Source organism: Cupressus sempervirens, chromosome 7, assembly GCF_028749045.1.
Source record: "Cupressus sempervirens isolate cs-2001-9-10 chromosome 7, ASM2874904v1, whole genome shotgun sequence".
In the NCBI taxonomy this organism is placed as follows: domain Eukaryota; kingdom Viridiplantae; phylum Streptophyta; class Pinopsida; order Cupressales; family Cupressaceae; genus Cupressus; species Cupressus sempervirens.
The window spans coordinates 299,122,709-299,135,340 of NC_143124.1; positions in this window are offsets into that span (position 1 = coordinate 299,122,709).

Genomic DNA, 12,632 nt, shown 5'->3' on the forward strand with positions numbered 1-12,632 from the left:
TAACTGAAGCCCAAACATCAACATTAATAGATAAAAAATATGTTTGTATCATTACTTCCCAAAAACATAATTTGATCCATCAAAAATAGGAACCTTTGAAGAACTATCTTGAGCCTCTTTTAAAGCTACAACTCTGGGATGCACCAACACCCTGTTTTAAAAACACCAATTTCAAGGAACATCAATCCCTTACACCTAAAGCACCAACTTCCAAAATGAAAAAATGAGATATAAAATTAGAGAATCGTCTTTGTTACAAAACAAATCATGAATCACTAGTTTCAACTTCTTGTTAAAAGCACAATGCATGATATACTTCTATTCTCCTTAAAACATCCAATATCCAAATATATTTTCTTTTTCCATTAAAAGATCTGATCAAATACTGATATGAATGAATGAAGAAGCAATATATAACCCTTCTTCTACTCTAATAAACTTCTACAATTAAAATCAAATCAAAAATATGAAAATAGAAACATAAAGCATTACCCTCTTCTTTGTTGTCAAAAATTTGCCTACAATTTGTTCGATCTACAAGGAATTTCACACAAATCCTACAACTTCTATCAAAACCACCTATTGGATGTTTTAAAAGAATGCACTCTCTACTTATAAACCAAGAAAGTCAAAATTTTGGAGGTAGGTACATATATCAAACTTCCATTAGACCAAAATTGCTCAAAACTGCTAAAACTGTCATAACAATTTGGTAATTGTTTCTAATAAACAAACTTTTTCTCTTTCCATACATGTGTGATGCAAAAACTAACAAAGACCGATTTTAGCTAACTCAAAGACCTTTCCAAAAAAATATGATAGTTTGGGTCTATCTGATAAAAATGCTTGTCGACTTTCTCATAGACCAAAACTATTTATTTATTTATTTTTATAACCATTTTCTAAACCAATGTGAACATTAAGTGTTCATTGTTTAACACTTAAGTGTTTGTCTTGAATATGTTTTGAAAAATATTCAAGGAAATCAAATAAGATAATTACATGATGTTAACCATACCATATGCTCATTATTACTACATTATTGACATCAACGACAACAATCAAAGGCCAAATACCAAGGGTTCAACACCTAGTACCTATTCAATACATAGTAAATTTCAAGTGTGGATGCTCAACATATAAATATCAAAAGCACACATAGACAAATAGTCATATGAAGAAGAGTGAGGCACCATGTAGATCTACCAAGTAGTTGGCTATGGCTTTGTTCCCACTTCATATTAGCACTAACATGAAACAATAATTATCAATGGTGCAGTATAGCATAATAAAACAATAATCATATGATAAATCATTTAAATTAAATCATTATTAATCATATGATAAATTATTAATCATTATTATATCTACAACATAAAAGAAAACTAAAAATGAATCCAATAATATCCATTTGATCAAATATAAACCATAGTCTAAGCTTGAATACAAAATAAATTAGGTGTCATCATTAAGCAACATGTTACATCACTAGCATCATTATGTAGTTATGATGACTGAATAGCCACATCATCTAACATCTAGTAGTTATGATATAGGTAATTAAAATAATATATAGTCACTAAAGCACATCAATATCAAAATAAACATGTAAAATAAATCAAATTATCTCTTAGGTCAAAATGATCATGGGATAGAATGCACACGAGAGGCACTATATCCTCCCCACTAGGTATAGGATTAATTTTAGAAGCCTATAAAAAGATATGGGTTCAAATTTCTTAATTGTATGACATCCACCCATGTGGCTGAAGTCTTATCATTGGGTCCCATTGGACCCATACTTGCTCATATCCTAACCTTTGAGGCTCAACCTCTAATGCTAAATAATGTGGATGGGCTCCAAAGAAATTCTCCCATCCTCTACTTTTAAAGCACCTCATTTAACTATATGGTTCCCATTGGGAATATACTAGCTCAAAATAAAAACATAGAAAACATCATGGATATGCAATAGGCTAGGTTGAATTCCAAGTGATAAGAAAAATGACCAATCCTTTCTAAGATCTCAAATGACCCAACAAAATATAGTGCTTAGAGCCTTTCCCATAATGAATGAGCCTCATTCATGGACAAAATCTCAAACACACTTGGTCACCAATTGAAAAAGTGATAATCCAACCTAATGGGCATCTACATACTTCTTTTGTCGATCCTAGATAATAACCAAATACTCTCTAATATTAAAAAAAAAGTTTCTCCATATCCTAAAGCATCTTAGGACCCAAAACTTCTTGGTCCTCCAATCAATCCCAACTTAAAGGAGTGAAAATAGGTCTAGTGTACAAGGCCCAAAAAGGTGACATGCCAAGAGAAATATGGTATTCATTATTATATTAAATCTTAACTAATTACAAATATTCCTCCAACTTCACTTCTCAATCCACCATGTACATGTGAAGCATGTCCTGAAGAATCTAATTCATTGGTTTAGTCTATCCATCTATCTTTGTGTGATAAGTAGAAGTACAATTGAGTTGTATGCCCAAATAATACTAAAGAGATGTCCATAATCTTGAATTGAGTATTGGATCTTAGTTTAAAATGATCCTACAAGGGATTCCATGAAACTAAACAATATCATGTCCAAGAACACACGAGTTACCAAAGTAGTATTATATAATGCTCATATAGGTTAATTAGTGAGCTACCTCAGACAACATGTCCAGTGTATCCATAATAGCTCATTGTATTGACTTGATGAAATAGGCAACCTTGTGATAAAATCAAAGATAAAGTATCACATTTTCACTTGAGAATGGAATGTGGCTGCAAGTGACCTACAAGAAATGGCCTGCCTTGAAGACTCTCTAGCACTCAAGGCATCAAGAAAAAAAATCAAAAACATCATGTATCATCCCACCTAAAAGTATAATTATCTAAGGTTGGAATGCATCTTCTTCACACTAGTATGTGCAAAATATAGTACACAATTTACATCTAACAAAATCAAAGAATGAATATCCCTTGACACTTGTACATAAATGTGCTCCAAGTGTTGCAATAGTCCATTAGACTCCAAAGATTAACATGTATCAAATTCCTTATAGTTGCTACATGTATATCTCCTCTGTAAGGTCATTGTGAAGAAAATCACTCTTCAAATCTATTTTATGAACTTTACATAGAAAGAGATATAGAAATAGGCAAGACATGTTGGATACAATTTATTTAAGCTACTAGTGAAAAAACTACCAAAGTGGTCATTTTAGGAACTTTAGTGATCAACTTACCTATTTATGTAACAATTTTTTTTGATAGACTCACTTGAACTAAAAAAGTTTTATTTCCCTTTAGAAGAGGGACTATATCCTATGTATAATCATGTCTAAGGAACTTAGCTCTTCTTGCATAAAAACATCTCAATTATGGACACTATAATCCTCCCAAAAATAACTATAAAGGTTAGAATTTTTAATGATGCTATATCTATGTGTCTAGATCTTATTGAAATTATGACCTTCTCATTAGATAGTACATTTAGGATTACCAACTTAAACGCCTACAAATCATGATACCTAGAAAACCCAAAGAGGTCATGAGCCGAGAGAGTCCAAATAATTTGGATGAGTATTGATAGTCCTTATTTTCACTATGCCAAAACTTTGAAATTCTATTGTGAAAATATTTTGAAATATGTTATATTATTAGGGTTTTCTCTTTATTTGTTATTAGTTTTCTAGAAAAGAACCCTAAACTAATTATTTTGCCCGTGCCTAGTGTTGAAAATCTTTCCCTAGTGGGATAGTATGATATCCTAATATTATGTCTTTTTAATGTCATGGAGAAATTTTTAAATCTACAATAAATTTTGACCTTCACCCCAGGTTTTGTGTTTCAAGTGGGAGATCATATGTCATTTTCCAATTTTCCATCAACTAATATGATCTTACGATCAGGGTTTTAGGCATCTTTTATGCTTAAGTCTTCCCTCTTCCAATGTTATGATGTAAGGGTTAGGGAAGGATCATAAAGACAAATGTTGATTTTTAAGATATTATGATGTATCATATGGTTGTAGCATCACTAGTGTTTAAAGTGAAGTTTTCGATCTTACGATCACCCTTTTGTCATGTCATCTTAAGTGTCTCATGGGAAGAGTTTGAAGTTAAGTTATAAGATGTTATGACAAGCTGGTAGCCATGGGATTATAAAGGAAAAAAGGGAGATCCATGACCATATGAGAATAAAAGAATCATAAGATCACAAGGATATAAAGTTCAAAGGTTGTGGAGAGTTTTGATTTTACAATAAATGAAGATCACATAATCATAAAGGCTTTCAAGGAGGTTTTTGAAGATACGAAGAGTTGTGATCATAAGATTGCAACAAAAAATTATGAGGTTTCTAATGATATGATAAGGAAGTGATCACAAGGTCATAAATATGAAAATGATAAGTGATACAGTAATGCAAGGTGGGGCCAAGCACATCAACATAAAGAGTTTTGAGACATTTGGCAGCTGGTATCTTCCAATGCTATGAAGAGTAGTAGTTCCCATAAGATCGCAAGGGAAAATCATGAGCTTTCCAAAGCTATGAAGCAATGCTAGATCATGAGATCATAAAGATAAAAGTCAAGGCTTTGAGTGCTATGATAAAGAAAAGATAACAACCTGTGTATGGTCGTGAGTCAGGGGTAGTAGATAAAGGTAACTTCTGAAGTTATGAATTTAGTAAATTGACTGTGATTGAGAGATTGTAAGGTAAGAAAAGATGAAGTATGTTCTTACAATATGTTGTCTTTTTGTGTGATCATAAGGTTTTATGAGGAAACTTCTAAAGTTATGAAAATTCATAATTAACTGCGATTATAAGATCACAAAGTAAGAAAAGGAAAGATAAGATACTACAAAAAGGTTTATCAACTATTCACCATAAGTTCATAGCTATAGAAGGTGACTTTGTTGCCAGTATTTTGATCTTACAATGAGTTGTGGCTTGTAAGATCATGAGAAACTTGAGGAGCTTCTTTCAAGACATGGTAAATGGTATATTGTAGGACTATAAGGGCCATTTTCCTGGCATATGAGAATGTGATAAGGGTTTGAATTCAAAGTGATCATAAGGTCATAAAAGCCATGTTCCCTACCTAAGATGATACAAAGGGTTTACATTTCAAGGGTGATTGTAAGATCATAAACCCTAAATAAGACATGAACAAACTTTTTGCTTTTCATTTGAGCTAGAACAATGACATATGTTATTAACCAATGAGATTTGAGTAAAGTACAATGAATGTGGAGCTAGAGAATTATGTCAACACTCCCTTGAGGTGATAGAGAACACTAAATTTAAGGCTTGAGCATGCAAGAAATAAATGTAGAGAGGAACATTGATGAAGCACATAAAGTATAAAGAAATTCTCAAAGGCCAGTAATAGAAAGCCATTTGTAGAGAAAGAGAATTTCTAGTATTAAAGACTTTTCAATGCAAGCAACTTATATTTTTTAATGACAGTTATAGATTTTCAGTTCAATAATTTGTAGTCAGCATGTTAGATAAAGAGGTGGAAGAAATCCAAGCCAAAAACATGGAAGTTGCAGAGACTTCAACTTCCCAAGGATGAAAAACTAGGCAAAGGAAGCCAAATAGGTTTTTTGATGAATAGATCAAGTTATTTATGAAATCCTCCAATGCCATCTCTACAGATGACCATGATTTTAGAGACCCTTATGCATTCTATAGAGAAGCTATATGCCTTGGTGTTAATGGGTACAAACTTTTTAGGTATTTCTACCATAATAGAATGGACAAAATCCCTATTTGCAATCCATGGAAAAAGAATCTAGTAAAGCTAATCTTTTGAGAGGTATTTATGAATGTTGATTTGGAAAAATATCTTATTAGGTCATATAATCTAGCTACCAAATCATTCCACAAGCATTATAGGACCATTCTATGTACATTGAACCATGCTTCTTTCACTAAAAATTTTGGATTGGAGGGAGTCATGAGTGAACCATTGGACCTAATTGACCTTCAGTAAAAATTTGAGAGAAACACCAAAGATTATACAAGGAAGTCTATGTTGCAGTATATCCCTATGGATCTCAAGAAGGTTGAGGACTATCCCAAGAAAGTAGATAAAAAGATGTCCCTAGGAAAATTCAAAAACTATTTTGTGAAGACTTAATATGGTGTCCACAAAGTAGTAGGAAAAGATGGATTTGACATGGTCTATGGGGCAAAGTTCATTGTAGCTAAGGATGTACAAGATGCATACCATGGTGGAGAATATGATTATGTGGATTATGTTCTAGAGAAGCTGAAGGATAACATTAGGCTGGCACAACATGGAGAGATGGGAAATTTCAAGATCCATCATTACTCATTGTTGATGCACTTGATCCTATACAAGAATATGGGGTATATTAGATAAGATTTTATTAATCAAACATTTGAACCTAATGGAGATTTTCTAGTTTAACTATGGACATGAGTATGGGATAGATTCTATCACTACTTCAACTTTGTTTCCTTTTTCAATAGTTTTAGTACTATTATCATGAAAGTGTTAGACCCTAATTACTTTAGGGCACTTGTGATTTTGAAGAGCCTATTATGACTAGCCCTTCTACCCAAAAATAAAAGTTTAGATCAAAATTGGGGGGACATATTCTTATTCCCAAATTTTTTCCCTCATGAGAGTATATGGTTTCCCTTAGCCTCTTCATAAATTTCCCAAATTTATCCCTCCAATACTGGCCATCATTGAAGTCATGTGGCCATTTTTTTTTGGTGAATAGAGAATACCTAGGGCCTAAGGTGCATAGAGACACATTTTTGTGTAGTTGTTTTAGAATAGGAGACTTTTCAATTGGAAAAGAATCCTTGGATCAAATCAATTCTTTCCTCTACCACTTTAGTTTGTCCACTACTCCCTATAGAAAGTATGACCTTGAAAATTGGATGAGGAATACCCTAAAAGAAATAAGAAGCTATGTGTTGCCAAACACCAAGGAATTACCTCACGAGGACCTCATTCCCAATATTGTAGCTGAGAAGGAGGCTGCTAACAAATTGGCAAAGTTTGATGATTTTCTAAGGGTGGAGAGGAAGCTAAGGAGAGTAGATCCAAACTTTAAAGGTTTTTAAATGGATGTCCCTTACCCACAAAGGATAAGGAAGATGGTTGTTAACCATGCTGAGATCATGGCACAAATGCTAGAAGGGCCAATCGGAGAAGAAGAAAGGGTAAACCTTGATAGCCCAAACCAAATGTGACCCTAGAAATTGAAGAAGATGAACCTATAGAGGCATCATGGGTAACCAAGGGTAACAAAAGATAAAAGATAGTCCACATACTAGAAAGGGTGAAGTAAAGGATATTGCAACTAATGCTTGGTAGGAATCAATATTTTGTTGATCTTAGGAAAAATTATATATATGATAGGGTTGATATAATAGAGAATAATATTACTAATTTAGAGTTGGAAATAACAAGATTGGATGACAAGATCATCTAAGCTCAATAGTTTATTGAAGATGAAAAATTAATCAAATCTACTAAGTTCAAGAGCTTCCTCTACAAGATTAAATAGAGTGAACTAGTAATGAAAATGAAACTAGGAGAATTTGATGAGGAGAAGAAAAACTTAATAGACATGATTCATACCTATGATCTAGAGAGTGAAGTGATGACTCTTGAGGAGGCTAGAGATTTAGTATAGAGAAGTGGTATGCTTCTAGTGCTTGTCTAGGATTTGGAACGAGCTTTCATGATTGACCATATTAGAAGATGAGAAAATGCAATGTCATATGAGGCATATGGTATTGGTGGACTTTAGAGGGGACTAGGATTCAACATTGATTCCAAATCTATGGTAGTGTGGAGCATGGCTCCTACAACAAATAAGCCTAAATCTATGGATATGCAGAGCACATATCAAGACAATATGATAGTATGGACTTTATAGGATACCTCAGGTACAAAAATCTCCAAGGCCATGAAGCATATCACATTCATGAATGAGGCCAAAGTGGAGGAGATAGGGGAAAGACTATCTAAAGCCTTCCATAAATATATAGATGTTAGGAAGCTTTATGAGGATGAACTTAGAGAGAACCATGTCTACAAATAGAGGATAGAAGAGCTGGAGGCTAAAGTTTAGTGGCTGGAAGCTAAAGTTGCATCTTTGAGAGAGACACTATCTAACATAGAACAACTTGCTAGTGTAAAGTAGAGCAAATAATAGAGTGCCCAAAAATAACTAGCTAAGGTTACAAAAAAACAACTACATATATAGAGGAGATGGAAGCATATGAAGAAAAACCTTAAAGGATGAGCACTGATGCCCCATCTCCATAATAAGCTAATGAGGTAAGGACAAGTGTCCTTAAAAGCATGATAGGCAACAGAGTAGAAACTCTAAAAACTATATCTCAAGAGGCTCATACTCTATTTATTTCTTTACAAGATGTTGAGGATGTTTGCAATGAAGCACTAGCATGGATATCACCCACTTTTAATCTATGGGGGCCATACACTCACTTTTTGGAGAGGCTAATTATATTGATGGAAAAGAAGCTTGATTTGCTTGATAAAGTATCATAGTAAAGGAGGGCTTAGAAGTAGTGAAAAAATTAATAGGCTTATTTATTGGAAAATTGTAAAGTATATAGGGAAAGATGAAAATCTTATCATAGGGGATTTAGCCCTACATTCCACCAATTTTGGATCCTGCTAGTAAATTGAAAGACTGGAAGGAGTGGTTAGATTCTTTTGATTCAATACTCACTGAAGAATGCTAAATATCAATGTTCAAAGATAATATTGATATTCCTTTCAATAACCTAATTGAATCTTTATTTAAAGTTGAAATAGACTTAAATAAGTTTTCAATGGAATCAAGTGCCATAACTAATGTAAAGAAAAATAAGGCGACAAAAGAGTTAGATGAAGTTAAAGGCACCAAGTGGCCCACAAAGAGGGAGATGTATGTCTAGGAAGTGGTGGAAGAGATTAAAGCTTTTCCCACAAGAGGTAGTTGAAGTTTTATGTGCTAAAGATAGTATAAGAAAAAAAGGATTAAAGTAAAGCTCCTGCAGTAAATTGTCACCTGCTAACTTTGCAACTACCTTCCTATTTTTGGTTTGAATGTAGTGAATTTTTTTAATTATAACTTCCCGACATATCTTGGCTTTTCTCTTTTCTAGTAGGGTTTTGACATGTGTCTTCCCATCTAAAGCTTTTTGCAATCCTCTATATAAGGATTTCCATGATGTGGAGTGAGGGTCTGAAGTTTGTATAATTTTCAGTGTTTTATGTTATTCATAGTCAGTCTAGTTTTTTATCAATTGAAAAAATGTATTTAGTCTTGCAAATATAAGAATATAGTGAATGTTGAATCATTAATATTTTTAAGTTCTAAGTTATATTTGGAGTTTATATCAGTATTGTATTTGTTTTCAAGGGAAATCAATGCTAAAGGAAGTTTTGCATATCCGTGTCTCTAAGTTTTGTCTCCATTCTTATAGATTTGTGATGTTGGATTGAAATGAACAAAGTTCTTTCATTTTAATGCAGCTTGGATGAAATTGTATATCTTTTATTAATTTATTTTAATTCAAAGAGTTAAGTAAATGCTTTCAAGAATTGATAGGGTTTCAGGTATATGAAAGGGATATAATAAGAATGAAATTTAGAGTTAATTATTGACAAATTTAATTGCTAGTCAATTATATAGGTTTAGAGTTACTAATTTTGACTCTATATAACAATGGATAAGGTATTGATCAATCTATTCAGTGCAAGATGATATGTTCATATGGTTGCACAATGCATATATCAATCAAAAATAAATTTCCCATTTATGTAATGAAGAACTAAAACTATTGGTCATCACTTATTTTTAATAGCTTTCCTTCTAAGTTATAACTAGCTACTATAACCAACGAGTTTATTACAAATCTAAGAAGATTACTAACCATTATTTGCAATAGTAGATAAATCTAAAAGAAGAAGTATTAGTGAAAAAGTATTTAAAAAATATCAAAGTACCAATCATATTCAAATCCCCAAGGTGCACCTGCCTTGGCCCTACCGAGCTTAAAGTGTAGAGAGTCTTTTGTAGTTTGTTAATGTTGGTCTAGAGCTGAGATTAATCCTATTGAATATAGGATCTAGCTAATCTTAGGCTTGCTTTTGTCTTATGCATCTTGGTATTGGGTTTAGAGAAAATTGGTAGCTCCAAAAGGAACTCCTAAAAATGGCAACTCTACTATGGAAATTGTGTAAAGAATGTTGTCATATGAGCTATAGTCTCTGGTGTTATTTATACATTTCCAGTACCTTTTTTGTAAGGTAGAGTTGTATTATCTGGTGTGCAAAGTTTAAAGTTTTCTGATTGGCCCTTTGTGTTAGGTCTATTTTTTGAAGTTTCCCATGGTATTTTCCAATCTCTAAAGCCATTTAAAAAATACTTTCCCTTCATAAGGTGGTGGCTTAGTTTAAAGGTTTTGTAGCTAGTGCCACATATTTTAAATATTTCTAACCAATGGTAGATAAGAAGAAAAATACTCGAGCTTTTACAAAGGCCAACCCATAATTAACATTGGACACAAAATTACCTCCTGGGGGGAAGAAAGAACCAAACAAAAAATAAAGTAAATTATAATCCTACATGGAAGCCTAGGGCTAGTGTGTCAACCCATTCCAAATACCAACTTGTGGTAGAAAGAGAATCATCTTCCTTGAGTTATGAATCTAAAATTAATATACTATTGTGAGAGACATTCACCACCCCATTTCAAGAAGAGAGAGTCTATCATGATAAGAATATGTCTTTTGTAGGGGATATTCCTTGTAGACTAAATGCAGTGAATGAAATGAACCATAGGTGTGGATATAGGGATAATATGGATGTTGAATTTAGTCCTAGATAGGGTCCATATGAGGAAAGAAATTTCATAGATTTGGATGCTGTTGACTCAGAAGCCACTTCTGTAGACCCAATAGAATTATTTTTAGAACTAGATCTTCTTAGGAAGAGGGTTGTAGAAGAAGAGGCCAAACACATATGTTTAGAAAAAGAGAAAGAAAAAATTACCATGAATACTCTCATTGAGAGAGATAACTTGCTTAGGAGAATGGCTTCCTTAAAAGAGAAAAACAAAAGGCTAGAAGATAAATCTTCTAAACTACACTTAGATGTATTTGGAGATGTAGAAGTTTTGAGATCCAAAGTTCAAGAGCAGGAGCACCTTCTTAAAGAGAAGGAGGGGCCTGTTATCTCACAAGTCCAACCCTATAGGCCTATTGAAGCTAAAATTATAGATTTAACTATATAAAACCCTGATAAAGGGAAACAAAATGTTTTAGGGGTACAAATAAATGAGCCCCAAGTTATTCCTAGAAAATCTACAAGCCTTGTCATGTCAAAACTTGACTTAGCTCTAGAAAAGGCCAAAAAAGAGAGGAAAGATTTAGCAAAAGAGCTTGAGAAAGTTGACAATGAAGCCCAACCAATTAAGAATAGAAGGAAAATACAATTTATTAAATCTAATTTAGCCTTAGCATCTTGGCCAAACCAATCCTCACAAGTTATTCCATCTATTCCTACTTGTGGACCTCTATTAACTAGCCAAGACATGCCATAGTCAGCCCTTGCCTCATCCTCTACTACAATTAGCTAGATCCCTATTACTCAAAAAGTCTAGCAGACTCAAACCCCTATCCAAAACCAAGTTGCTAGAGCAAGTACTTCAAATATTGTAGGATTCTAGAGGGGACCCATCTATATGGAGAAATATAATAAAATGTCCTTTATAAGCATCCTTGGGTTTCCACATCCTATTTCCAATGACCAGAGAGATAAGGACATAAAATTTAGGCAATAATGCCATCATTTGTGAAGAGTGTCTCATGAAGTTCATTGACATACTCAATGATTATGAGGTAGAACATGAAGATGTAGTGATGAAGTTGTTTGTTCATTCAATGACAAAGGATGGCAAGGATTGGTTAAGGGGATTGCCTAATGATAGTATCAGCTCATGGAGTGATCCAGATTTTTTTTAAAACAATAGTATGGTGATAATACTAATACTATTTTTATCTTGAATGATTTCAATAATATAAAAAAGAGCCCGAATGAGTCAACCTTTGATTTTAATGTGAGTTTTCAAAAGGGAATGTATGTAGTGCCTACCCCTAGTTCACATTTCTGTTATCATTGCCAAACTCTTTTAGGCTAGTTTTATGTTTAATGATTGGTAGTATTGTTTTGAGATTATCAGATATTGTTTCATGTGCAGTTGATTTTATAATGAGATTACTTGATAGTCTACATTTCATGTATGTATGATGATTAGTACAATGTTTTTAGTTATTGATGATGATTAGTTAGATGGATTATTATATGTCTTCTTAGGGATACTTTCCCCATACTGCATGTGTATGGTGTGCATGTTTATTTTTTTTTATGTGTGGCATTTTTGATGTGGTTAAGGAAGAGAGTCATAGTCACCTGCTATTCGAAATCTATACGTAGCACCACTTCTTGCCGTTGCCTATTTAGCTTAGAATATTATGTTTGTACATGCATAGATTTTATGTAGGTTACAGGTATTGGGTATCGACTTTCCTAAATTGCTAGGATGAGCATACCCTA